This window comes from Desmodus rotundus, chromosome 2 (assembly GCF_022682495.2).
Source record: "Desmodus rotundus isolate HL8 chromosome 2, HLdesRot8A.1, whole genome shotgun sequence".
NCBI lineage: Eukaryota > Metazoa > Chordata > Mammalia > Chiroptera > Phyllostomidae > Desmodus > Desmodus rotundus.
Window position 1 is genome coordinate 36,767,447 of NC_071388.1, and position 19,888 is coordinate 36,787,334.

Genomic DNA, 19,888 nt, shown 5'->3' on the forward strand with positions numbered 1-19,888 from the left:
TACCTATTGGCAAAATTCTCTACATCTACCTCACTTTCTATGTTAGAGAGAGGTTCATTATTTCAAATTGTGCACTATCTTTTAAATTTATATTAACATCATAAGGTTAATAAAATTAAAACTACCTTCTAATCACTCAACTTATTCTCCTAAAAGATGGCCCATAAAATTATTCAACTTATTCTCTTAAAAAATAAATTTGGGTCCAAAAGTTCAAAGGTAATTTAAGTACTAGAATACTACAATCAATAGACATGAGTAGTAACTGCCTTCAAGAGGCAAATGTGTCAAATATTATATTTTCCCTTTGACTCCAAAATTCACTAAAGTGTTCAAAATATTGAACTTGAACACCAAGAATTGTTTACCTTGTTGTCTTGGGCTCACTGAATACAACTTTATTTTTTAGAATATGATGCTGTGCTAACAAGACCCTCCATTTACCTGCCTGTTTCAATTCACCGTTTTAACTTTCATAATCACTTTGTTTCTACACTTAACAAGTGATTATTCTTTTACATCTGTATTACTAGCAATAGCATTCAATTAAAACTCACACTTTGAGCTAAAATTATACTTCACTAACATCTAACTTCTACCTTCTGCTCTGTTGCTAAATGGTTGCTAATTTAACAGTTAAACTCTTCTTTGCACTTAATAATATTCCTAAATTTTAAAAAAATCACACCTTTAAGAAGTGTGTGATATTTTAGGGAAAACCATAACATGTAAGGGAAATTAATCTGTCAATTAACAAGTATTTATTGATCATCATTATCACTATGAGATTATATAAGGCTGGTCAATGGAAGATGAGAGAAGCGTGCATTAAGTTTTCCTACTCTCAAAAAAACCAACCAGCTAATGAACCAGACATCAAAAACATATTGAAATACTCAGGGAAAGACCAATGTTCATAGCAGCACAATTTACAATAGCTAAGTACTGGAAGCAACCTAATGAGTGGATCAAAAATCTATGGTACATTTACACAATGGAATTCTACACAGCAGAGAGAAAGAAGGAGCTTATACCCTTTGCAATGGCATGGATGGAACTGGAGAGCTTTATGCTAAGTGAAATAAGCCAGGCGGTGAGGGACAAATACCATATGATCTCACCTTTAACTGGAACATAATCAACAAAAGAAAAATGCAAACAAAATATAATGAGAGACATTTTAGTTAAGAACAATGTAACAATAGCCAGAGGGGAGTGGGGAGGGGCTAGTGGGAAGAGGGGTTTACAGGAACTACTATAAAGGACACAAGGACAAAATCAAGGGGGAGAATGGAGGTTGGGGAGGGAGGTGGGTTTGGCTGGGGTGGGGTGGAGGGATGGGGACAAAATGCAGACAGCTGTAATTGAATAACAATCAAAAAAATTTTTTTAAAGAAATATTCAGGGAACGAAAAGTAAGGAAATAAGGTTTGTGTACTATTGCATGTATATTTTTGAAATTTTATATTTTTACATTTTACCTTTAGATAGATTATCCATTTTGAGTTAATTTTAGGTGTAAAGTGCATGAGGATGTGAAGTAATATTTTGTTTTTGTTTTTGTTTTGTTTTACATTTAGATTATCAATTGTTTTACCAACCTTTGTGATAAAGGCTGTTTTGTTTTGTTTTTTTCTTCACATTTGCAACCTTGTCAAAGTCAGTTGAGTATAGTACTTTGGATATGTCTGAACTCTACTCTCCATTAATCTATGTGGCTATCCAATCCTTTCACCAATGACAAAGTATCCTATTACCATAGCTTTATGAGGCATTTTGATACCACATAGTGTAATTACAGCTTGTTTCATATTTTTCAAAATTGTTTTAGTTATCCTAACTACTTGATCACCATTTATTTTAGAATTAGTTTCCTGATGCCTCAAAAGAAATGTCTGTTGGGATTTTAGTTGCAATTGTGTTTGAATTATAAATCAATTTTGGAAAAATTGATATATTAAAATCTCTTCATTAAAACTAACAAATAAACAAAACTCATTCTTTCAAATTTAATTTTTACATTAATGATTTGTAGTTATCATAAATATTTAATTTTGTTCTCTTGGAAGTGGTACTTTATAAGATTTTTAAATTCCAGTATTTCATTACTAGAGTATATAAAACAATTTTTTAACATTTACCTTTTATCTTGGGGTTTTATAAAATTAATTTACTGGTAATAGGAGCTTTTTTTATTGTTGTTCAAGTACAATTGTCTCCATTTTTCCCTCACCATCCTCCCCCACCTAACCAACCCCCTTAATCCTACCAGCCTTTGGTTTTGTCCATGGTTCCTTAATACGTGTGCCTTGAGGACCCTTCGCCTTCTTTCCCCCATTATCCTTCTGCCCCCTCCCCTCTGGTTACTGTCACTTTATTCTTTATTTCAATGTCTCTAGTTATATTTTGCTTGTTTTTTTGTTTTGTTGATTAGGTTTCACTTATAGGTGAGATCATATGGTATTTGTCTTTCACTGCCTGGCTTGGTAATAGGAGCTTTTATACAGAGTCTTTGGATTATCTATAGAGACAGTCATGTTTTCTCTAACTAAAGACAGATTTTCTTTCTTTTCCAATCTGAATGCCCTTTATTCATTTTTGTTTTATTGCACTGCCTGGGACTTCCAGTATGATATTGAATAGAAATATTAAAAGGAAATCTTTGTCATATTCCTAATTTTAGTCAAAAAGCATTCAGTCACTTATCCTTAAATATATTAGATATAAGCTGTTCAATATATGCAACTTGTCAGGTTAGATCATTTTCCTTTTATCTTAAGTGGTATTCCTTTTTAACTCAGTTAATATGCTGAATTACATTGATTGGTTTTCAAATTTTGAACCAGTCTTGTATTCCTGGTATAAGCCACACTTAAGCATAGTATGGTATCCTTTTTAGAGATTTGATTTACTAATATTTTATTATATATTTTGTTTACTTTGTCTATGTTTATGAAAAATTATGGCTTGTAGTTGTCTTACTTGTTATGTCTTTGCCTGGTTTTGATATGCGAGTAATGCCAGCTTCAGAATATGAACAAAGTGTTTTATTCTATTTTCTTATGAGTTAGTGAAAGGTTAGTAGTATTTCTTCCTGAAGTGATTGGTAGAAATCACGATTGAAACAATGTAGGCCTGAAGTTTTTTTGGTTTTATTTTGAAAGATTTTAAACTATGAATTCAATTTCTTTAAAAGGTATGACATTATTCTTGGTATCTGTTAATTCACAAGTATGATTTATTAATTTGCATCATTCAAGGAACCGGTCCATTTCTTCAAAGTTGCTGAATTTGGGGCCATGGTGTTTTTCATAGTATTTCCTTAAAATATTTTCAAATGTCTGTCGAGTCTTCAGTGATGCCCCTCCCTTTAATTGCTGGTATTGATAAATTATATCACCTCTCTTTTCTTGTCAATTTTATTGATATTTTCAATAAACAGGTTTGGGTTGGGTTGATTTTATATCTCATTCTCTATTTTGTTAGTTTTATTGATGTGTACTCTTGCTTATATTATTCTATTCCTACTGCTTGTTTTGGTTTAGGTACTTTTGTTTGTTTCTTAATGTCAAAGCTTAGATTCCTAATTTAATGTTTTTAATATATAATTTACATCTATACATTTTCTCTAAGCATCATTTCAGTTGAACACTACAAATTTCAACATGTTGGATATTTCTATATATTTTTTAAATTCTCTCCTTGAGATTTCCTCTTTAACCAATTACTTATATGTGCCATAATTTCCAACTATTTGTAAATTTCTAAATACTTTCCTATTAATGTTTTATAATTTAATTCTCTTAAAATCCAAAAAACATGCTTAAGATGGTTTGCATTCTGCAACGTAAAGAACAGTTCCCACAACAAAGAATTATCTCGCCTGAAATGTTGATAGTTCTGAGGGTGAGAAACACTGCTGTAGCACTGTATTAGTCGAGGTTTTCCACATCAACTGAACCCATCGGAGATTAGATAGAGAGGTGATGATACATAGATGATACATAATCAATAGAAAGACAGCGATAAATTGATATATAGATTTGTTTATTATAGGAATTGGCTCATGCAGTTACAGAAAAGTGCCATCACCTGCTATTGGCAATTTGAAGAAGGAGGGAAACTGGTAGCATAATTCTGTCTCAGTCCGAAGTCCTGAGAAGGGGTGAGGAGAATGGTGTATGTCCCAATCTGAGTCTCAAAACTTGAAAGTTAGGAGCACCAGTGTCCTAGGGCAGGAGAAGGTAAATAACAGCTCACAGACAAACCCAGAAATAATGTTGACCAGCTACCTGGGCATCACTTAGTCCCGTCACTCTGAAACATAAAACTGACTGTGATAGGTACCACAAGGACTACTGGTTGTTTTGCCCAAGTATCAATATCATTTGCACTGATCTGGACAAGCTAAAGAGCCTTTTCCTCTTATGAGCCCAGCTTAAATTTGGAAATGCTTCATGTCACTTCCTAAAGAAATTAGAGCAGTTTTCATATATTCTGATGTGAGGACTAGGCTGCCTGCAGAGCCTGAAGATGCCTCCCAAATGTTTTGCTTCCTTAGGTGTGAAAAGTGTGAGTTGCCTTAATTTTGCCCTTTATTTTGGAGTGGATTTTCTGGCATGCCTCTGACCACTAAACCTCTCAAATCTTCAGGCCTCTGAAACATTATAGAGTTCATGTCCAACTTCTGGAGCATATGTGTCCTACCAAGGCCTCCCATTTACTTGACATGTCTTGCTCATCTGGTTTAATTAACTTAATGTCATAAAAAATAGTGGACCAATTTTTATCTTCTGGGAAATGTCCAGATGGTCCAGCCCCCTTCTGAGTTTATTAGGGCAGAACAATTAAGATAGCCGTCAAGCTCAATGTTAAATGTATTATCTTGTTTGTCCCACATAAATGTGAACTGCTTTTGATCAATTATCTTGAAAGGGATGGAAAAAATGTTTCACCCGATCATGGCTGCACGCCTGCAGCTGAGCTAACCTGCTTTCATAAAGAAGTTATATTTGGCATAGCAGCTACAGTTGGGGCTATTACTTGGCTGAGTTTGTGATAGCCAACTGTCATCTGCCAGGAACCACCTTTTTTGTAGGTTCTAGATCATGAACTAAATGGGGATAGGATGCCAATTAACCTCTTGCAAACTTTAGATATTTAAAGATGGAACAAATCTCTGATATTTTCCCTGGAAGTTGATGCTTTATATTCAATAAAAATACCACTTGGCCAGGGGGAGGAACAGCATCAGATGCTTCTTCTTGGCTCACTACAGTACAACAGCTCTTAAACTAATAAACTATGTGTGTGTTCAGTCAACTACCATTGAACTATACATTTGAAGACCAGGAAATTTCCATCACGTGAGTTCACGAGAGCCAGTGCCAGGACTCTGACTACTACCTGTGCCCCATTCACCTACACGTTAATAGAGGTAGGAGGAGATCATACTGATTCCTCGAGGTCAGGTATTAATGTCATTTAGATTCTTTGTACACTGGTTCTTGACTCCTATTGTACTGTTATCTGTGTAAGTATCATGGTCCTTTTGCATAAAGTCTAGGGGAATTATTACCAAGTACCACATTGTGGTATTAGAGAGTCCTTTCTCATTGGGACTTTGCCTTTTCTTCAGAAGGCAGTTTCTGGGTCATGCAGCCATATTAGGGTGACAAACTGAAAACATTTTTAGGAATTTCTCTTGGAGCAGCTTCCATCAGAATTCTGATCTAATATCTTTATTGGCTGCCCATCTATTTTGTTCTCTTTTTGTTGTTGTTCTTGTTGTTAAAACAAGATGGCTGTTCGTTAGGAAAAGGGAATTTTATAAAACATAAGTGTAAAATGGGGTTTTATTTTCTTATTTTCCATTTGTTGCTATAATCTGACATTCCTAAACTGAATTTTCAAAATAGTATTACCCTTTTGTCAAAGAGGGGATTCTCATTACAAAAATAAAGTTTATTAATATTTTGTTCTTAGGAAGATAATGCTCTATAATTACATTTAAATCCATAGTTATCTGAAAATTATCATTCCTCCACTCAGTACCACTCTGTCACCCATTACAGTAATTATGACTACCTTGTTTTTGATGATTACGTACCACTATGTGGTCTCTATTAATTCTACATTTGATCACCGCCATTGCTGTTACGAAGCCCAATTCTTTGACAGTATCTCCTACAGTCAATCACGACCTGTAGAGAAGAGTTGTCGTTAGGATCTCAACGATGTTGGCTCCCTTACTACATTGGTAAATGAAGTGTCTGTTGGCTCTTCCCAGAGACTAGACACAAATGATGAGTTTTCCGGCTTTAGTAGTTTATCCACTCTGCCCACTATTCTGGGCTTTCTGACCACATCTTTATCTGCCACAACAACACTGGCATTTCTGCTTCACGTAATTTGGACCCACCTGTTCTTTCAAGCACCCAAGAGTCATTTCTGTAGCATGTTAGCCACATTTTCGAAGGTCCTTTGGAACTAAAGGTATTAACTCCCGTATCATGAGAGAGTGTTCGCATTTTAACAATCTATTCCCTACCTAGTTTTATGCTTCACCTCCGTTGATCTAGAACTTCCATGATTTAACTTCACTTATACTCTCATGGCTCTTGTCATACATAATTGGCAGGACATTTGGCATATTTAATATGTTTTCCATTTCCTTCCTTAGCAGACCAGCCTTTCTTCAGGCAAGTTATGTTTTAATTTGACCCTAGTTATTTGTCTTATGCATATGAAAAGAGGTGAGTACCAGAGGAGATCTATGTCATAAGGATACAGAATGGAAAGCTAATGAGGCATCTGCATGATCCTGAAGCAAGGGAGATCATCAGCCTCCAACAGCAAGTGTGGCACCATTTTATTGGTCCAGACAATTCAGAGATACCTGGATTTATAAGATTCTTGAGTTCATCTATCCAAATATCTCTATCTGAAGACTGAGGCCCTATCAGAACCCTGGCCTTGGCATAGCAGATCTGAGACAGCTGAGAATTCAAATGGCTTAGGAGTTTTATTTCTTTTATATATTTAAATTCTGGGCCTGGTCCTGAGATTTTTCTTTCCTCTTGTTGCACGTAATAGTAAAATTCTTTAAATGTTGATAAGGAGAACTTCTGACTCTCAGAAAGCCCTTTCAATTGGTGAGTTAGTTGCCCTCAGCTCTTTATTGTTTTTTTTCTGATACATTGATAGTCCTCAGAGATTGCCCAGGACTTCATAGTCTCCATAATTTCTTCTTTTCCAAAACTTTGATATTTTGATACATTGTATCCACCAGTACATTTTGTTCTATGAATATGCTATCCCAGTTCCCCTCAGAGGAAAATGTAAACATACCATTACAGTGTGTGAGGGGTTAGGAGGACCCTTACTTGCTGTCCACAATGAGGCCCTCATTTCCAGTCATCTTGCCAATGACCCAGCTTAGTCCAATCTTGGCATCAACTCTCCTTGATTTGGTTCTTTAGAACACAACCTCTTGACAGAAGCTTGCATGCACAAGGTTTATTGCTGATGCTTTTAGAGAAAACACCTGAGAGGAAGTGAGGAAATCAGGATTGTGCAGAGGGACAATCTGAACTGAGATGAAGGGACACCAGTGGCCTCAGTCAAACCGACCAGGGAACTTAGGAGCTAGTATGATGCTTCTGAGTTGTCCAAAACTGAAACATAGTGGGAGATCTTTATACCTTTACGTTGACTAATTATCAGATGTGGGCTGTCACCCCACAAGAGGCATAGTTGTGGGTGAGGCAACTCCCTTTAGTCGAAGGAAATTCCTAAAGAAGGGCTTGGCTACAAGCAATCTGCCTTCTACACTCCCACTAGTTGGGGAACATGTTCCTTGGTCCTAAAGGGGGCTGTGAGCAGCATATGCTAAATCTTCCATATATACTTTTACCCCACTATGGTGGAGAGGCCTTGAAGGAGATTGAATTTTTAGCATTAAAATCTACTCCCAACTTTTTCCTTAACTTAATTTCAAATCCTGTTTTAGATTATGTTGAATTTTACTGTTATGTTGAATTCTAGCTGCTAAAGTCTGTACCTATTCTCCTCTTCAAAAACTTCCATTTTGTTTGGTCTGGATATTTTGTTCTTTGCAACAAAGGCTGTAGATGTAGCCATGCAATCAAATACATGAAAACTGGATTCAAGTAGACATGCTACTAGGCAGTTTCCAGGAAATGTTCGTTCCTTCCATCCTGAATATAATGATGGAATTTCATTGTGGACTATTCATTTAAGGCTATACAAGTATTTTGGGTCTCAGAGATTTTGTAGCTGTCATGCTCCCATATATTTATAGGAGAAAGAGATGAACAATGACAGTATTTAAACAACTATGTTTTGGGTCTTTGCTTCTCAGCTAATCCTCTAACAATATTTCTGAAAAATATCATATCCTGTGGAGTGCCTGGGGCAGAGGTAGGACAAAGGACCCTAGAAGGAAAGTAATGATGGGAATTCAAATATCAAAAGGAGCAGATTTTTATGTTCTAGAGATTTGAAAAGTTCTAGTCTCTTGTAGAAAAAAAGTGGATGGAATCACCACACGAAACCAATATATAAACGCAGGTTTGCCCATAAGTATAAATATAGTTTATGCATCCTTTTCCCCTCAAAAACAGACCATACTTTATTTTACCATGTAATTCTCTTTTGCTATGCCAAATAGTCCTGCTTTATTTGGGGGGACTAAAGAACAGAAAAAGTGATCTTTCTACGCAACACCATTTGGCTGAGGAAAGCTTGGCAATTACAAGTGGCAATCTCAAAATTTAACACAAGATCTTAAATTTAAGACATAAATTTAAGCAGAGGCCCATGCATTTAGAGCAATCTGGAGAGCAGTTGAGATATGGGTGGACTTCGAAGATTCTTCCCAAATATACCATCGATAACTCTCAATTCATGCTGCACATCAGAATTATCTGTGCTATGGGAAGGGAGTTTAAAAATGCTGATGACTAGGCTGCATGACAGACCCATTAAAAATGAGAATCTTTAGGGGTGAAGACTAAGCCTAGAGTCTGATGTTGTTGTTCAACATTTGAACTTTCCAGGTGATTCTAATATGCAGCATTAAAAGGAGTTTACACTGAAAAGGCGTTTGGGAGGCGTCGGGCGGGCAGTTATTTGAATTGCATGGCCTAAGCAAAATAACCACACCTTTTGAAAACGTATCCTTTGAAACAATTCAGCATACATATTATACCATATTTAATGTAAACTTTGTAATCATTTCATATCTAAATACAACATCTTCATCTAAATTTTTTCATCTGAAGAATAACTCTAATATTTTCCCATTTAAAGAATAGCAAATAAAAAATAGTAAACATGAAAATAACTTAGACCATACAAAAAAGTGAAAGTTGTGATCACTTGAATTTATACCTAAATTTCATTTTAGACCTGAACCTGGAAACACCAGAGTCAGCACTAGTACCTTTGTGGTAGAATATCTCCTTTCCAACACAAATGGCTCACTCATTCAGTTTGGAATGGATTATGTTTTCACTCTCAGGGTCATTTTTGCTTTGGCTGGTCTCATTTTTAATGACTACGTTGAGGACAACATCTTATTGTTTGTTTTTCTTTCATCAGCTCACACTGAAGACAATCACAGCGCACTGGGGAGATACGCTGGCGTGCAAGCGCCTGTTTATTTCAAAGCTCCATTTTTAATAAGAAACCCAGAGAGTCAACAGGAAAATTAAATACAATTGAAGAGAGAAATCTACATCATATTCAAACATTATTTTCAAGTCTTGACAAATGTAAGATATTTGTGGTTAATTATTTATTATTGTGAAGTTTATTTTGAACATTTTTCTTACAATAGGAGTATAGACCTGTAGGTCTATTATTCTAAGCTAAATCTCCTCAGTCCTATGGCTAGTTAAACCTCAGGCTAAGAACTGAATGTCAACAAATCACAGCAGAAACGAGTGTATGTGTGCTAGATCACATTGATTTACCCTGAGCCTTTTGGCTGGTTGTATAAATGATTGTTCCAAATGAGAAGTTTGGTAATGCCTTTGCCAATACATGTAATGAAATAGCATTCAGTGAGCCAAAAAAGAGCTTGTAGTGGGATATGGTTCAGGCCCTCTTTATGTGTGATGTGAAGCCCAGAACTGATCATTCCTACTGTGTAGGAGTTGAACTATGTAGGGAAGGTCAGGGACACGTAGGAATTGATAATGCATGCTGGTTATAGGCTGGCTTCCCAATTCATGGCCAGGACTTCTTAGTGATGGCTTCCAAGGCACTGACTGACCAGAAGTGCTCATAATTTCATTATCAACTGCATTGTGGGAGTGAGTGTTATGTAGGTAAGTGGATAGGACAAAAGTAACAAGGAGAAAGATGGGAATAAAATAGTTTCTGGGACTTAAGCACAGAAAACTATTCTTATGTAAGATTGTTTTTTGGTATATTACTAAATAGAGTTGTTTCTCAAAATAAAGATCCTGAAGGATGAAAATTCCCAAGAGCGAGGGTGGTGAATAGTGAATTTTTGAAACAAAACCTGCTTTAGAGAGAAAGAACTAGAAATGTTAGTGGTATCTAGCATGTTCTTTAAATTTTGATTTTAATTTTTATGTCTATCTGGAAATGAGCTATTGCTCCACAGTAATGAGTCAAAGGACCAAAAATGTAGCCACTGTTTGTCAATATCTTACTTTACAGCTATATATGGAACTTGTTAATCCAAATAACCTAAAGCATTGGTTCAAAATCATGTTCTACTGGATCACCTTAAAGTGCTTCAAATAGACAACTTCTGAATAGAGTAATAAATATAAAAAGTGAGACAAAATTTAAATATGTACATATATACATATATATTAGTTAATTTGGTGATGCAGTAACAAAAACTTAAAAAGTAAGGAAATTCTATACTAACAAATTTGAAAATTTCATGAGTATGGGAGGTTTTCTAAAAATAAAAATAATAAAAAATAAGTAATACAATCAGGCAATCATTTCACAAGAAATATAGAAGCCACTGGCAGAGAACTCTTGTGAGCTTGTACCACCACTTCTAGCCACTTACCTTCAACTGTCTTCTTCTCTCCTGTTACTATTATTGTACCTGCCATGCTACTCACTAAGGTCAACTCCTCCACTTGTGCCCAGGACAGGGTCATCTCTCTTCCACTCACTGCTTTAGCAATTTCCCCTCTTTCTGCTACAATATCACAATTTTCCTTTCCCATTATCTCTTGAAACTACTTCAAATCAAGATTTATCCTTACTTTTCCACTGACACTTTTGTTACCAAGCTCAACAAAACACTCCACGTTGCTAAATTCAGAGCTCAACTCTCAGTCCTTATCTTATGTGACTTAGCAGCAACATTTAACATAACAGGTCACTCTCTTCTCTTTAAAACATGTTCTTTTGGCTTCCATCAAACCTACTTCCCTTCTGGCCACTATCTCTCAGGTTCCCAGGACTCAGCCCTTGGACTTCTTTTTCCTTCGTACCATCATTCCATGGGTTATCCCAAGTCACAATTATCATTGATATTGGCAGCTCTCAAATTCAATCTTCATTTTTGGATACCTCCCATTATGTCAAACATATATATTTAACTTCCCAGTCAATATCTGTATATAGATGTTTATAAGCATCTTACATCTAACTTGTCTAAAACTAAGTTTCTATTTTCCCCAAATCTATTCATGCCACAGGATTCTCCATCTCACTCAATTGCTACTCTATTTTCTCAAACCAAAGATCTTGTGTAGTTATTCCTGTTTACTTTTTTATACCCTACATCTAATCCACCAATCAACTTTCAAAGTATACCTAAAATCCAACCATATGAGGGGAGCTATTGTTAGCTCCCATGGCCTAAGCTATCATCTTTTTGGATTTAAAATTTTCAATAGGTTCTCTGCTTCCACCCATGTCTACCTTCACTGTAGTACAACAGAGTAGTCAATATCATCTTGTTAGACTAAAGTCAAATAATTTCACTTCTCTGTTCAAAATCTTTCTATGTTAACTCATCTCTCTAATTGAAAAACAAAAGGTTATTCCCATGACCCACAGTGTTGTAAATTAATAATGTTTTCCATTATTTCTTTGACTCCATCCCCTTCTACTATGTCTGATTAGAATATTCTCAAGATATTCTCATGTTCACTCCCTTCCTTCTGTGGGGTTTTACACAAATGTTAACTTTTAAGAGGACTTCCCTGATCATTCTGCCTAAAATTACAATCCCTTGTAATTTATCTTGCTTTTTTCTCCTTTATTTTTTTTTCTTTTAGCAGATATCACTACATAACACATCTTCTTGTTGATCATATTTATCGTTTGTTTCTACCATAAAAATCAACAACTCTATGAATGTAAAGATATTTCTATATTAAATTCAATGGTGCCCAGGAAATCAATAAATATATTTTTAAATAAATGACCATGTAATGCTTTGAAAAATTTATCATTAATCCCAACTCAGTAAAAATCACTGGACATATACTGTATTATAGATAAGTTCTATCAAGTAAATTTAATCATAAAGAGCATTGAAGCTGCCACAATTAATGTTATCAATTAGCCATTATACCAAAATCTGCTCAGCAATGAAAACAAAACTAAATTTATATATGAATATAAATTAAATACTCCTATGGTCACCAGAATAATGGCTTCCACCAAAGATATTCACACCCTAATCCCCAGAACCTGCGAAGGCATTATCTTACATGGCAAAAGGAATTTTACAGATGTCATTAAGGACCTTGAAATGTGGGAAATTACTATAGATTTCCTGATTAGCCCAATCTAATGTCATGGCTCCTTTTAATAGTGGAGACTTTTTCCAGTTATGATCAGAGAGATGAAATGTTGCTGGCTTTGAAGGTACAGGAAGGAAGCATGGGCAAAGGAATATGAATGGCTTCTAAATGATGAAAATGGCAAGGAAATTGATAGTCCATTAGACCTTCCTGAAAGTAACATAGCCCCGCTGACAGTTTGATTTCAATCCTGTGAGATCCGTGTTAGATTTCTGATCTATGAACTACAAAGTAATAAGTGTATGTTGTCTTATGTTTTTAATTTTTAATATATTTTATTGATTATGTTATTTGAGTTGTCCCATTTTCTCCCCTTTATTCCCTTCTGCCCTGCACACCCCCTCCCACCCAAATTCTCCCCCTTTAGTTCATGTCCATGGGTCATACATATAGGTTCTTTGGCTTCTACATTTCCTATACTATTCTTAACCTCCCCCTGTCTATTTCCTACCTACCATTTATGCTACTTATTCTCTGTACCTTTTCCCCATCTTTCTCCCTCCTACTCCCCCACTGACAACCCTCCATGTGATCTCCATTTCTGTGATTCTGATCCTATTCTAGTTTTTTGCTTAGTTTGTTTTTGTTTTTGGTTTAGGTTCAGTTGTTAATAACTGTGAGTTTTTTGTCATTTTACTCTTCATAGTTTTTATTGTCTTTTTCTTAGATAAGTCCCTTTAACATTTCATATAATAAGGGCTGGGTGATGATGAACTCCTTTAACTTGACCTTATCTGGAAAGCACTTTCTCTGCCCTTCCATTCTAAATGATAGCTTTGCTGGATAGAGTAATCTTGGATGTAGGTCCTTGCCTTTCATGACTTCAAATACTTCTTGCCTGCAAGGTTTCTTTTCAGAAATCAGCTGACAGTCTTATGGGCACTCCTTTGTAGGTAACTCTATCCTTTTCTCTTGCTGCTTTTAAGATTCTCTCCTTATCTTTAATCTTGGGTAATGTAATTATGATGTGCCTTGGTGTGTTCCTCCTTGGGTCCAAGTTCTTTGGGACTCTCTGAGCTTCCTGGACTTCCTGGAAGTTTATTTCCTTCACCAGATTGGGGAAGTTCTCCTTCATTATTTGTTCAAGTGAGTTTTTAATTTCTTGCTCTTCCTCTTCTCCTTCAGGTACCCCTATGATTCAGATGTTGGAATGTTTCAAGATGTCCTGGAGGTTCCTAAGCCTTTCCTCATTCTTCTGAATTCCTGTTTCTTCATTCTGTTCTGGTTGAATATTTCTTTCTTCCTTCTGGTCCAAATCGCTGATTTGAGTCCTAGTTTCCTTCCCTTCACTGTTAGTTCTTGGTACATTTTCCTTTATTTCACTTAGCATAGCCTTCATTTTTTCATCTAATTGGTGACCACATTCAACCAATTCTGTGAGGATCCTGATTGTGTTTTGAACTGTGCATCTGATAGTTTGGCTATCTTTTTATCACTTAGTTGTATTATTTCTGGAGCTTTGATCTGTTCTTTCATTTGGGCTTTTTTTTTTTTTTTTTTTTTTTTTTGTCTCGGAGCACCTGTTATGTAGTAAGGGGTGAAGCCTGAGGTGTATGTTGCTTTAAACCAATAGCTTTATGGTCATTTGTTATGCAGGGATAGAAAACTAATAAAATTAAATATCAGCAAATTGAATTCAACATTATAAGACATTTATTCATTAGTATATCTAAAGGCAGAAAATTAGACATTTATATATTTGTATATTTAAACTATTCTAGGCAATATAAATATGGACTCCGGACTGAAAAACACTGGCTTAAAATACCCCTAAAATAAAGAGAATGTATATGTGCTTGGAGTTTAGTGGGAATGGAGAAAAGTGGCATAAATCAGAAAAATAGGGAAGTTAGAGATAATGTACAGAATATAATCATGGTAACAATTTCAGAATTTTCTTCTCAGTATGAAGGGAAATGTTCCATCAACAGGGGGCTGTTTAAATAAAGCTGTTCAGCTGTTCCATCTGAACAGTGGAAAACTACACAACTATAGAAAAGTAAAGAAACTTTCTATGAATTGATGTGAGAAGAGCTCTAGGATATATTGCCAAGTGAATAAATGAGAGCACTAGAGACAATATAAAATATGTTACTTCTGTATGTAGGAACACAAAGGAAATAAAAATATATATACTTGATTGTGTGTTAAGAAACAGTTGAATGATATAAAGGAACAGAGAGTGATTTTCCATATTGAGAAGGGAAAAATGATGACTAGGAACTATATGGGATTAGATTTCTCAGTTTATTTTATTTTGACTTTTGAAACTTGGAAAATGTTACCCTTTATTAATAAACAAAAATTTAAATTTCTTCAAGACAATAGGATATTTAGGAAGAAAGCAGAACATTTCCTTATATATATTTTTATATATATTTATATAGTTTATATATATTAAAACATTAATATGGTATATGTTGTATTAAATATAATATAATATAATATAATAGATATGATATAATATTAAATATTAATATATACTATATTAATTTGTAGTAATATATTATATGATACACATTATAGATTATATTAATATATATTAATGTATTAATACACTGTGTATCAATATATAGTTTATGTGTTATGTATTATATCAATATATAAATTATGTTATACGAATATACTATAGACTGTATTATATATTATATTAATATATTATAGATTATATTAATTATATAATATATCAATACATAGCATATTATATAATCACATCTATAATTTTATTATATATTATGTATTATATTATGTATTATATATTATATTAATATAGTTGTATTGTATGTTATATAAAATATTAATATAATATAATATATGATGCTATTATATACAATATATAGTATTATATATTATAATATATGTGATATGTGTTGATCATATATAATATGTATATAATAATATAATATATAATATGATGTGTGATGATATATTATTATATAATTATATGTTATATTATATATTTATATATTAAATGTATAAGAATTTAGATATGTATAAATTTATATATATTAAATATGTATAAATATATGAATATATATGGAAATGTTCTGCTGTCTTCCTAAATATCTTATTTCCTTAAAGAAATTTAATTTTTCCATATATATATTTATATATAAATTCATATATGTTTAATATGGATTAAATATATATTTATATATAAATGATATATATTTATATGTATTTATAATTTATATATTATATTTTATATATAAATTTTATGTATTTATGCATATATTATATATTGTACATATTCAAATATATAAAACTTTTGAATATGTAAATATAACATGTTCCTAGATGTCATGCATGTTTGACTTCAGTGTTACAACTCACTTTTTTAATGTGATCTTTGCCTACTGGATTTAGTTTATAGAGCAGTACTTATTATAGCCCTAGTTTATCAAACGCATTACATGTTTTAAAATTTCTTTGATAAGCAATTTTATTGTTTATTAATGTTTATTCTGTTACAGTTGTCCAGTTTTCCCCCTTTTCCCTCCTCTGCCCAGCCCATCCCCACTCCCATGGTCAATCCCCACACCATCGTTCATGTCCATGGACCATTCATACATGTTCTTTGACTAATACCACATGATCTCACTTATAAGAGGAATCTAATGAACAAAATAAGCTAATGAGCAAAATAGAACCAGAGATATGGAAACATGGAACAGACTGACAGCTGCCAGAGGGTAGGTGAAAGAGGAGGAATGGTGGAAAGAAGAGCAAGGGATAAGTCAAAAGAACATGATAAATAAATTTAGATGATGATTCTAAAGGTATTATAATTGCCTAAAATAGCTGTAAGTTTATGTAAATATAACTCAGTCATATCCAGATTCTTTATACGTGATCTACAGATTAGTTATACCAATTAAATTACTTAGAAATTTTGTGTTGCAAAGCTATTTATAGACAATTCATTAATGTCTTCCCAGTGTTTTGGAGAAAATTAGACATGCATTATTTTTATGTATTAATTATTTGAAAAGTTTAATTTTTAATGTGTTAAATCTATAGGAGATGTGTACAAATTGCAATCTATGCAATTACCTTAATGCTTCTTTTTTTCAATTCACAAGTAAAATAATATTAATTTTTTGGAGAAACAAAATAATTTTTTATATTATTTTTGATGATTCTTTATGTAATATAAGCATTATTATTTGAGCATGAAGTAAATTTTCTGAAAGAAATAAGATAGCTTCCTCAAGAATTAAAACTGTCCTACATATATTCTTTACATAAGAATTTATCTTATTTTTATTTGTATATTTATGTAAATAACATCATATAAATTAATACTCTGTGGGATTTACCAGAATGATATTTTATTATTTTCATTTTGGTGACTTTCTGTATGGCTTTAAAATTTCTACATATAAATTTCCTTAAGAGCACTATTATATGAACTTCAAATGCTATAACTTTAATAATTGTGTGAAATCAAATTTAATTAATATTTTGGTGGTTTTCTGAAACCATTTTGCATTAAACATGCCAGTCATATAGGTAATCAAATAATTCAATGCATGGAAATGTTAATATTCTTATATGCTGTGTATAATTCATTAAACTATTTTCAGACTTAGCATCGGTTACCCTTGCCATTTCTATTACATTGTCCTGGAGCAATTTCATTCTGTCCACTAATTCAAGATTAAAGTGTTTCATAATGTCTAAACTTGAATAGTTTATAGTTCTATGAGGACAAGAGAGTGTACATTTTCTCATGATGACTAGATGTCTTTCAAGAAAAAAAATCAAAAAAAATTTAAAAAAAATCAAAAAAATCACTTAAAATTATGTAGAATTGGCTGATGAGGAAAGTTGATGTATTTTTTTATTATGGAAATTTAATAATACAAAATGAAGCATAAAAATCCCTAACTAATTTCAACCATTTTAAAAACTGTCAACATTTACCATTCTCATTTTATCAATTATCACCTTATATCTTACCCATTCTTAAGTGTTGTATAGTATATTACAGACCAACTGATTTGATTTTTTCTAAACACTTACCCTATAAAATAAAGTAGACTGTTATCCAAGATCGAAGACTGAATATGCAGTGTTATAGATCTGCTGGACTGTGGACAGCTATGAATGTCTTGCAATTTTGTTGAATATTTAAAAGTGCATAACTTTATTTTGGGAAATTAGTAATTCCTTAACTATTATTTATGGTGTATAAAATGGGTACATGCATGCACACACACCCTCACAGTCTTTATGTGTGGGGTGAGAAATGCAATCATTTGTACCATAGTGTGTTCATGTGTTGAGATACGTGTGTGTGTGTATACACATATATACTTAGTTTTATAATTACTTTTGAAGATATTGTACATTTAGCTTAATATTTTTTCCTTTTTGTTCATGAATATAAATAAATATTCTGTTTTAAACCTATGAAGTAAAACCTTGAAATATTTATTCATCTAAAGATTGCCTGAGGCATAAAAATACTCTATGGCTTTTAGAACAAAAGTAACATTCTAATAAAAAAAAATCCTGAAAGGTATGTGAGCAGAATCTACTTCAGATGTTTAGGGTCTACAGATTAACCACATCTGTGCATCAAGGACTTTGAGGAGAGAATAAAGCAGCTCAACCAAGTTTCTTGGTGAACGGCATACTGGGTAAAGGAACTTTCACATTGGCCATTGTGCATCTTTGAGAATGTGGCTCAAACCTATATCAGCTCCTCTCACTTGCTCCTCTCACAGCTTTCCAGCACTTTGTGGTATAATAGACATTAGCTTAAAAATATATTTTTTTATATTGTATTAGTTTCAGGTGTATAGTAAAGTGGGTAGGCATTTATACAACTTACCAGGTGATTCCCTCCAATAACTCTACTACCACCTGACACCATACAACATTATCTGTCTCTTTTTTTAAAAAAAGATTTTATTTATTTATAAAAGAGAGGGGAAGGGAGGGAGAAAGATAGGAAGAGAAACATCAACATGTGGTTGAGCCTCACATGCCCCCTAATAGAGACCTGGTGCACAACCCAGGCATGTGCCCTGCCTGGGAATCAAACCAGTGATCCTTTGGTTCGCAGGCCAGCACTCAATCCACTGAGCCATATTAGCCAGGGCCATACAACATTATCTCTTTAATACAGGTTTTTACCAATTCACAGCTTCTACACAGTAGGAAAATTTGTCCTACTTGAATACAAGCAAAGTAATATAAAATTACCAGTTAATTATAGTAATCAAATGACAGGAATGGTATGAAATCTTTATTTTCCAAAACCATGGATATCTAGGGTAGGGAGCTAACCAACTATGAGAAGGAGGCCATGGCTTTGTTAATTGAGAAAAGTTAGACTTTGTTCTACTGAAAATTCTGTCTGCAAATGGGATAAATATGTAAATTTATTTTAAAATTGCTGAGTTCATGTGAAGTTTTTATTCGTTATATGTCAATCCACAAATATGTATTATTGTTATAAGAAAGTTCAGGATCCATACAATAAATATAGAGGAGTGGAGATAATCAAGGAAACATATAAAACTCAGAGACCCTAAATAAACTAATAAAGTAGAGAAATATTAGCTACTAAGTTTTAAAATTTAGGGGAAAAATATTTGGTTAGATGATTATCTTCTATTAAAATACATGCATGCGTACATGCATACAGTAAATACTTAGCACACATAAAGGCTACACATTCCTGAATAAAGACTCATATATATATAAAGACTATTATTGTTTAAATTTTTTCTTGTAAATTAATTTATTGGGTTGAGATGGGATAATAAGATTATATAGGTTTGAAATGTACAATTCTACACTACATATCTGGATGTTGCATTGTGTACTCATCACTCAAAATCAAACCTTCTGTCACCATATGTTTTACCTCCTTTACCCTTTACCCAGCACCATTCATTGAAGAGGCTTTCTTTTGTCCATTGCATGTTTTTGGCTCCTTTGTCAAAAATTATGTGCCCATATACATGTGGGTTTATTTCCTGGTTCTCACTCTATTCCATTGGTCTGTGTGTCTGTTTTTCTGACAATACCATGCTGTT

At 33.4% G+C, this 19,888-nt stretch overlaps 1 long non-coding RNA gene across 1 annotated transcript in view; it reads right to left on the minus strand.

Annotated features, from left to right (window-relative positions):
• Nucleotides 1-6,131: 6,131 nt before the first annotated feature.
• The window catches only part of LOC128780288 (uncharacterized), a 65,668-nt gene continuing 51,911 nt past the window's right edge, over nt 6,132-19,888 (minus strand). The window contains exon 3 of the long non-coding RNA XR_008426244.1: nt 6,132-6,203. This is a non-coding gene — a long non-coding RNA (uncharacterized lncRNA). The remainder of the gene's footprint in view (nt 6,204-19,888) is intronic.